Below are 9,216 nucleotides of genomic sequence, written 5' to 3' on the forward strand. Positions count from 1 at the left end.
CCTGGATCGAGAGGCTCCGAATCACCGGGTAGCAGCTGTCGCCATGCCCACTACACGTTCTGTGATGCATGTTCAACTGCTACCTGCGGTGCCCTGTGGTGCCCTGCTACGTCCTGCTACGTTACCTCTACGTCTGACTACGTCCTGCTGTGCCTTGTAATGCCGCACAGCGTCCTGCTATGCCATGAACTACTACAGACTGCTACAAACTACTATTTTTTTTTCTATTTTTGTTTATGGCCACTCTTCATTCTAACCCCAACCGGCCCTCAGACACCGCCTACCAAGAGCCTGGGTCTGACCGAGGTTTCTGCCTAAAAGGAGTTTTTCCTCGCCACTGTCGCACTGTTGTGCTCTGGAGGAGACTACTAGAACTGTTGTTCCTTGTAAATTCTGAGATGTGGACATCTTAAAGTGTCTTGAGATAACTCTTGTTATGAATTGATACTATAATAAAATTGAATTTGATTGAATTGAATTGAATTAAATGCCGAAATGGTGAAAAATGTGGATCAGTGTTTTCCCAAAGCCCAAGACGACGTCCCCAAATGTCTTGTTTTATCCACAACTCCAAAGATATTACATCCCATATTAACTTCATATTCCACATTTAGAAACTGGAATCGAGACTTCTAAATGATATATCAAATTATCAAAAGTTGGCGATGATTTAATAGTGGAGCCACGTTTGATATTCGGAGGTTCGGCACAAGTGATTACCCTCAGTTAAATGAATTATTCCCATGGACTATTTAATCTGGTTTATTTAAATGGCCTTGCCGCCCTGGCATTTGGCTTCTGACACTAAAGCCAGAGGCCTTGACCCTAAATAAAGTTCCAGGCCTTTAAGTCCCCCATAAGCTAGACCCCCCAGACCATGTTCAAACTCGAGTTCAACTTTTCATCTGGAAAGGATTGACAACCCCAGCACAGCAGAGAGTTTAATAATGCAAACATTTTTTCTCCCAGTTTTCACACTATCACAACAGAGGTGAGGTAGTTACCTGAGGCTGGAAGCACTCCAAGGACACTAATTACCATCCTAATATTGTATTGATAATGTAAGAACACTCTTCAAACTCCCACTAAATATGTTGAATTTTCAAACAAAAACATATTATGTATCATAAAGTTAATTACACCGCCTGAATGAGTGAAACGAAGGTGAATAAGATGTAATGTGTTCAGCATTAAGGTTCCACATTAACTACTGGACCACAGAGCCCGGTGTATTTCCTGCTCCTCTACTTTACCTCCCGCGTGAGCACTGACTTCTATGGCCGGCACGCCATGAGGTCTCGCTGTTGGGGCGTGGAAACTCATTCTGCAGGCGGTGGTAGAAGATTCCCACCAGGAGGGAACGCCAGGTCAAAGCCGTGACTATGATGGTGGCGGCCAGCACCATCGCCCCAACCGCCGTCTGAGCTGTGACTGCTCCCGCTGCAGGGCTGAGTCTCTGCATTCTTTCCCTTCCCCCCTCCTCAATTCACCGTCGTTGGCCTCTTGAACTTTCTCCTAGCGTCCGTTGGCCTCTTGAACTTCTCCATCCCCGGAGGCCTCCGAGTGGCGGCAGCCTTCACTCTCCCCCTCTGATCCCATTTCTCCGAGTCATTATCTGCTCTGCAGCTCAGAGAGGCTCCTGTGTTAGCTCTGCAGGGGTTGTAATTCTTTTGCTGTCCATGGCACTGTAAGCGCCGCGACATTCGGGAAACCTGCAACGACAGAGCAAACAATCCCTCAGTTTGAGTAAGCGCTGAAGTGGGGAAAGGTTTTTATGGGCGGTCTGTCCACTGCTTTGGTCCAATGATCCCCTGACCCAGTTTGAGTAATGTCTTAACTGTTGGATGGATTGCCATGACATTTGTACAACGTTCATTTCCCCTGCACATACTGTGCACAATAATTTTGGTGGTTGACTAAATACATTAATCAGCCTCGACTGTATCTTCCGTTTGTTGTTAATTAGCAATGTTAGCATGCCGACACTTTGAACTGAGGCTACTCATACATTTCACGTTTTTTTATTTTCATGCACAGCGTTTTTGAGACAAAAACGATCTCCTTCACCAGATTAGGGCAGCACAATTATCAATTTAATCCCGATCAAGATTTGTGCTTCCAATGATCAATTTGCGTGATCAAGCGATATTTTAAATGCATTTTTCATGAACGCTCTGTTTTTTTTTTAATGTCAAAGTCCAATCTACCGCTCAGTAAACCACGTCTGGTCATGGTCAGTCAGAGTAGTTCCCTGCACCGTGCGGCTTTAGTTTCTGATGGAGACAGTCCACGAGGACAAGGACCGTGAGGAAAATTCAACCCAACAGCAGTCTGACACACACATCACACCCATCACCACACACACACGGTGTAAACATAAACAGCAAGCAGATTATCTGACTCTACTCTGCTGTCGAACATCATTAAAATACAGAAATACTCTAGAGCGACATATATTAAATCACAAATGAGGCATCTTGCCTAACCCAGACAGGTCCCGCTCGAAATAATTTAGAGAAAAACAACAGTATTGAAAAGTAAGAGCAGGATTTATTATCTCGGAGCGAAGACTGTTACTACTGATTGTAAGCTACTTAACCAAAGAGACGACTGATGTTTTTATCGTTTCCGTTTGTGCCCTCCAGATCACAAAGCAACCCCGGAGTTTCAAACCAAAACAACGGAAGCAAGTTTCTAAAGTCTCCCGTTTTGTGGCTTGAGAACACCGTAGTGAGTACATGAGCGTAAATGTTGCAAAGATTCGTATTTAAGCCAAACATATTAGTGTAGATGTAGCCTAGTAAGTTGTGTAAATGCTCTGTATAGATGAGAGGAACTGCCGAGTCGGGTGACTTCCTGTCGTTTCCTCACTACAAAAGACACCTTTCACATTAACACAATTCATCATTTGTTATCTATTGTTAATCTAAAAATGATTAGAGCCAGCTTTAATAGCTTTCCAGGAGCAACAGAAGACTAATCCAGAGGTTCGGAGCCTGGCGACACAATCTTCCTTCAGCCTGTGAACACCACAGGTGTGTGGAGAGAGGTAAACAGCAGTCAGTGAACAATGACTGCCTGTTCTTTAAAGGAGCAATAAAATACGTAGGCTGCAGGTGCAGGGAAACCTTCCTCAATCTGTGACGGCCATGTGTTGTACAAGCGGAGGCTCACTTCATTTCTGAGGTCGTCAAATTACAGTTGAGAAAAAACAACTGGCAATGATACAATCCCGTTCCCTTGGTTTTATAAAAACGTTCACACTGATTCAGAATCCGTGCCTCTGTTTTATAAACGAGCAAAGTTAGAAAGATATTCCCGATTTGAACTTCCCGGATCAAATACTCTACAGCTAAATGATATTAAATCACGATGGTGCATCTTCCTAATGTGTAAGGTTACAACGAGCTACTACTCATCTTCATCCAACTGAGTCTAACTTGGTCTCTAGTACGCCGGGCGTGCCAGAGGGACCGTCTATACAAAATATGTATTTATCAATGATTAAATAAGTGTAGTGTCGCCAAACTGATTTTTTAAAGTAAGTTCTGCAGTCAGCTAACAGGAGACCAGTAAAACTGAGGTAAGTTTGGAGACACTCCCTTATTTATCATTAGATCAATAATATTTTTGTGTCGGTGTTATAGACTCCCTAAACACCCCCCGCTGCTCGTAGAGACCATATACAGTTAAGAAATAGACCAACAGACCCCGTTGCTTTATCTTACTATGTTAGAAGATGCATAATTTGTAATTTATGTAAATTCGCTGTAGGTTTTTGATCCCGGAAGTTCACATCTGTGAAATCTTTCTAACCTTGCTCACTGTTTATGAAACCGGGTGCAGTGATTATGAATCAGTGCGTCAGTTTATAAAAACCAAGGGAACGTATTTGTATTCTGTGCGCACGGTCATCGTTTTTTCACTCTCAGCTGACCCAGGGGGCTCCGTAGTAATCTACACAGGTTCTGCAATTTTATCATCCATTAAAAACTGAAAGTTACAAGACGCCCTGTGACTAATAACTGCAGGTCAGACTGGAGTTAATAGAGATGTCTGGGGTTAAGACGTCTGCGTTAAAGACGTCTGCTGTGTTAAAGACGTCTGCTGGGTTAAACGTCTGCTGGGTAAAGATGTCATGTGGGTTAAAGAGTCCTGTGGGTTAAAGACGGTCTGTGGGTTAAGACGTCTGTGTGTTAAAGACGTCGGTGGTTAAAGACTCTGTGGGTGTAAACGTCTGTGTTGAAGACGTCTGTGGTTAAGACTCTGTGGGTCGACTCTGTGGGTTGAGTAAAATTCCTGTGGTTAAGATTTCTGTGGGTTAAAGACGTCCGTGGGTTAAGATGTCTTGTCTTAGGGGTTTTATCCTGCTGTCTTCCTCCCTTCCCCTTATCCTGTCAGTCTTGTTTGTGTGGGCGTGTTCAGCAGGTTCATCTCCGCTGGCTGTGATTCACACCTGCGCTCGTCACCAGCTGCAGCTCACCGCACCTGTGGCTCATCAATCATCACGTCCCTGTTATATTGCTCTGTTCTGCTTCCACTCTTCGCCAGTTGCTCAGCTTACTACCTCGTGCCCTGCTGCCTCCTGCCTGCCTGCCTGCCTGCCTGCCTGCCTTCCTGCCTGCCTGCCTGCCTGCCTGCTCCTCCTCACAATACTATTACCTGCGCTCCAGCAAGCCCAGATATCTCCTACACTTTGGCTCACCTGCTATCTCATTAAACTCGCCTAACTCCTTCCTCCCGTGTGTCCGCTCCTTAATCCTCCTGTGTCCCTAACAGTAGAACTGGCCAAGCATGGATTCAGCGTAACCACCGCGGACGGCCTCGACAGCTGCCCAGAGAGGACATCTGCTCTCGCCAGCCAGATGCGCCTTCTCGGGGAACATGACCAGTCCATCCCCGCCCTGTCTCTGTACAACAGGTACCCAATAACACCTTACTCACCTTTCCAATCAAGTCCTGCACTACTGCAACTGTCCTCCTCTGCCCAGCCGCTGTTCCTGGCGCAATTCCTCCGCCTGTTGCTGGGACTGAATCCTATGCCCCCGACCCGGACCCTTTCCGGAGTTTTCCCGTGTCCGTGATTTCTACTCCAGTGTGCCATGATTTTTTTTTCCAACGGCCGCGGACCTTCGCCTCGACCTCCAGGAAGGGTACGCTATATCTGGTCTACTACGAGGGAGAGCTCTAGCCTGGGCAAAGCAGTGGCACCAATACCCCCACTTACTACCCTGTCCTTGTTCCATTCGAGACAATGTTACGAGAGGTTTTAGAACCATCCCGATCACGTGGTGACGCGTCCCGCCGCTTGTTGGATCTCCAGCAGGGGCTCGTACCGTGGCAGACTACTCTGAATTCGGACCCTGGCCGCAGACGCTGGCGGAACGCGCTGCACTACGGGAGTGTTCTGGAAAGGACTCAATGACTTATTAAAGACGATTAGCGTTAAGGGATGAACCTTCCAGTTTTGGACTCCTTCATCTCGCTTACTATCCGTCGACAACTGCCTGCTGAGCGACGGAGTAGCGCACTAATCGGCCACCCCAGATCATCAGCCACGTCCCCCACTCACCACACTACGCCTCTTTTCCATCCTCTCCCTCGCCGTGCCACAGTCTAACGTCCCGGTTTTTTGCAGCCTGAACCGATGCAAGTGGATCGTCTCGTCTGACTCTGAGGAACGTTCCCGCAGACGCAATCAGGGTGGTGCCTCTATTGTGCAGCAACGGTCCCTTTTGTCCTCATGCCCTTCTGGCCAAAAGGCCGGTCCTTCAGTACCATGGCATACTGAAGGCCACACCTCAGTCCTCTTAACCCGCCCTCTCCGTTTGTTACTCCCTGCCACAATATGCACTTCAATCCATTTCTCTCCCATCCAGCTCTGATTGACATCCGGTGCGAAGAGGGAATTTCATTGACAAGACCTGGCCTTTCAGTCCTGATTTCCCGTTAGAGCCACTCCCTGGAGCCCCGTACCGCCCGTGCCGTTGATGCACGTTCTTGCCCATGTCACTGAGGCTACTAAACCCCTCAAACTAGTATTATCCGGAACCACCATGAAGAAATTTCTTTCATTTTATCTCCACCCGCGGGACTCCCATTATTTTAGGTATCCCTGCTCACTCTATACACCCTCATATTGACTGGTTACTGGCAAAATACTGGGTTGAGTTCCCATTGCTCGTCCTGCTTTTGCAGTCCGCTTTACCCTCCCAGAGGGCGCCATCTCCCCAAAGACACTGACTCTCTGATCTCACGGAGTGCCCCCTGAATACCTGGACCTTAAGAAAGTTTTTAGTAGTCTTGCTCTGTCTCTCCCACCACATAGACCTTACGACTGTGAGATCAAACTGCTTCCGAATTCCCCCGTTGCCTTCAGTAGGCTCTCTACCCTCTCATGTCCTGATAGAGAGTCTTTGGGGACTTATATCCGTACTCCTTCGTACTGGGCTTATCCCCCCTCTTCATCTCCTGTAGGAGCAGGTTTCTTTTTTGTTGCTAAAAAACACAGTCCCTTTCGCTCCTGTATTGATTTCCGGGGTCTCAACAATCACTGTCAAAAACAAGTCCCCTTTACACTAATACCAACTTGCCTTTGAACCTCTGCAGCAGGCACAATCTTTTTCCAGCTGGACCTTCGCAACGCCTACCACCTGGTGCTATAAAGAGAGGATGAATGGAAAGCGTTCACACCCCCCTCGCCCACTTCGAATACTCTTGGTATGCGCGTTTGGGCTGACTAATGCTCCTGCATTTTCCAAAGCCTGTTAACGATGTTCTCCCTGACTTCCTGAACCGTTTTGTGTTTGTTTATCTGGACATCTTTTGATTTTTCCAGGGACTCCATTGAGCACGTTTCTCATGTCCCCAGGTCCTTCAGCGGCTGTTGGAACCGGCTGTACTCAAGGCTGATAATTGCGAATTCCACTCCCTCAGCTCAACAATTTCTGGGTTACATCATCGGGCAAGGGCAGATTCAGCAGACCCGGCAAATCCAGGCAGTAGTTGAATGGCCTATTCCAACTTCCCGTAAACAACCTACAACAATTTTTGGGTTTGCCAACTTCTCTACCGTAGATTTTCAGAGACTCACAGTAAGGCCGCACTCCCCTTACCAGCTTACCACTCCACCAAAGTTCCTTTTTCTGGTCTCCTGAGCTGCCAGCTGACCATTGACCATTTGAATCCTGTTTACCGTCGCCCCCATCCGGTGCATCCGAATTCCTCTTGACATTCATCGTTGAGGTCGATGCTTCGATAGCTGGGGTTGGGGCTGTGTTGTCCCAGTGCTCTGGTGCTGACCAAAAGACGCTCCTTGCGCCTGCCTTTTCTCACCGGCTTACCCCCACTGAGAGGAATTACGATGTGGGTACTCGGAGGCTCCGTGCTGTAACTGGCCTTAGAAGAATGGCGGCATTTGCTGGTGGCAACGGAGCAACCATTTATTGTTTGGCAGACGTAAATCCTGTGCCTACATTCGACCGCTAAGAGAACTCACTCGCGCCAGCACGTTGGGCTCTAGTTCTTTGATCGTTTTAATTTTTCTTTGACTTCCAACCCGGCTCCAGGAACACAAGACTGACGCCTCTCCCGGATGTTTCATCAGCCACGATGCTCCCAATCCTGACACCATCCTTCTTCCAGTGTGTGGTGGCTCCCGTTACCTGAGATTGAGTCTGTCGTTATCCAGCCCAAGTAACCACCCGGACCCAGGTAACGGGCCTGCTAACTGTTTGTTTGTCCCTGACCCTGTACGTCTCTCAGGTCCTTCAGTGGGTACACAACTCCCGTTTCGCCTAGCCACCCCTGGTTATCGAGGACCCTGTCCTCTGCTGAAGAGGAGTTTCTGGTGGACCACTATGGAGACGACACCCGTGAATTTGTGTCAGCCTGTACCGTCTTTGCCCGGGGCAAAAGCGTCTCACACCGCCCTCCTTCTGGTGAACTCCGTCCTTTGCCCTTGCTGGCGTCCTGGTGCACATCGCCCTGACTTTGTCACTGGTTTACCTCCTTCCCAAGTACAACACCGTACTCACTGTTTGACCGCTTTTCCAAGTCTGTCCATTTTTTTTTTCTTTGCCAAGTTGCCCACAGCCCTGAGACCGCGTATCTCCTTGTCCGCATGTGTTCCGCCTCCATGGTTTACCTCTGGACATTGTCTCGGATAGGGGTCCAGTTTTTCTCGAAGGTATGGAGTTGAGTTCTGTCGGTCTCTGGCGCCTCTGTGGTCTCTCATCTGGTTTCCACCACAGACTAATGGACGGCGGAGAGAGCTACCAGACCTGGAGGCAGCCCTCCGTTGTGTGGGGCCCTGCCACCAATTCCTGGAGCGTTCCCTTGCTTGGGTCGAATACGCCCACAACTCCTCGTCAGTGCGGCTACGGGTTTGTCACCTTTTGAGGCCTCGCGGTTTATCAACCTCCTCTGTTCCCTGCTCAGGAGGCTGACCTGTCTGTCCATCGGTCCCACACCACCTCCTTTGCTGTCGCAAGGTCTGGACGGACACCCCGGGCCGCTCCTTCTCCACCACCCAGCGCAACCGTCGCCGTTGCTGACCGGCTTGTCCGGCCCCTGGATATACGCCCGGGTCAACACAGGTGTGGTTGTCCACCAAAAACATATCCCTCAGGGCGGAGTCCAGGAAACTTTCCCCACGTTACATCAGGCCTTTTCCTATCGACCAGATCATTAACCCTTCCGCGATCAGGCTTCTCCTGCCCCGTTCTATGAAGATAAACCCTACCTTCCATGTGTCCCAGCTTAAACCCGTGGTGTCCAGTCCCTTGTGCCCTCCGTCCGGACCCCCTCCTCCCGCCCGGGTCATTGACGATCACCCTGCCTATGCTGTCCGGCGCCTGTTGGACGTGCGGCGTCGTGGGCGGGGCCTGCAGTACCTCGTGGATTGGGAGGGGTATGGTCCTGAGGAGCGGCAGTGGGTTCCCCGTTCCTTCATCTTGGATGCTGGTCTCGTCCGGGACTTCCATCGGGCCCACCCTGGCCGGCCGGGCGGGGTCGCCGGGAGGCTCCCGTAGGGGGGGGGGGGTGTACTGTTCGGGTTTTATCCTGCTGTCTCCTCCCTTCCCTTGTTTGTGTGGGCGTGTTCAGCAGGTTCATCTCAGCTGGCTGTGATTCACACCTGCAGCTCGTCACCAGCTGCATCTCAGCGCACCTGTGGCTCATCAATCATCACTCCCTGTTATATGCTCTGGTTCTGCT

At 49.4% G+C, this 9,216-nt stretch overlaps 1 protein-coding gene across 2 annotated transcripts in view; it reads right to left on the bottom strand.

The window, feature by feature from the left end:
• slc16a5a (solute carrier family 16 member 5a) overlaps positions 1-9,216 on the bottom strand; it is a 49,105-nt gene that overhangs the window by 26,094 nt on the left and 13,795 nt on the right. The window contains exon 1 of one of the 2 annotated variants that reach the window (XM_032501609.1): positions 1,489-1,524. The exons of the other annotated variant lie outside the window; for it this stretch is intronic. The gene's annotated coding sequence lies outside the window, so the exon portion shown is untranslated. Of the gene's footprint in view, positions 1-1,488; positions 1,525-9,216 lie in introns of those variants that run through there. 2 annotated transcript variants of the gene reach the window in all.

Source organism: Etheostoma spectabile, chromosome 21 (genome assembly GCF_008692095.1).
Source record: "Etheostoma spectabile isolate EspeVRDwgs_2016 chromosome 21, UIUC_Espe_1.0, whole genome shotgun sequence".
NCBI classification, from domain to species: domain Eukaryota; kingdom Metazoa; phylum Chordata; class Actinopteri; order Perciformes; family Percidae; genus Etheostoma; species Etheostoma spectabile.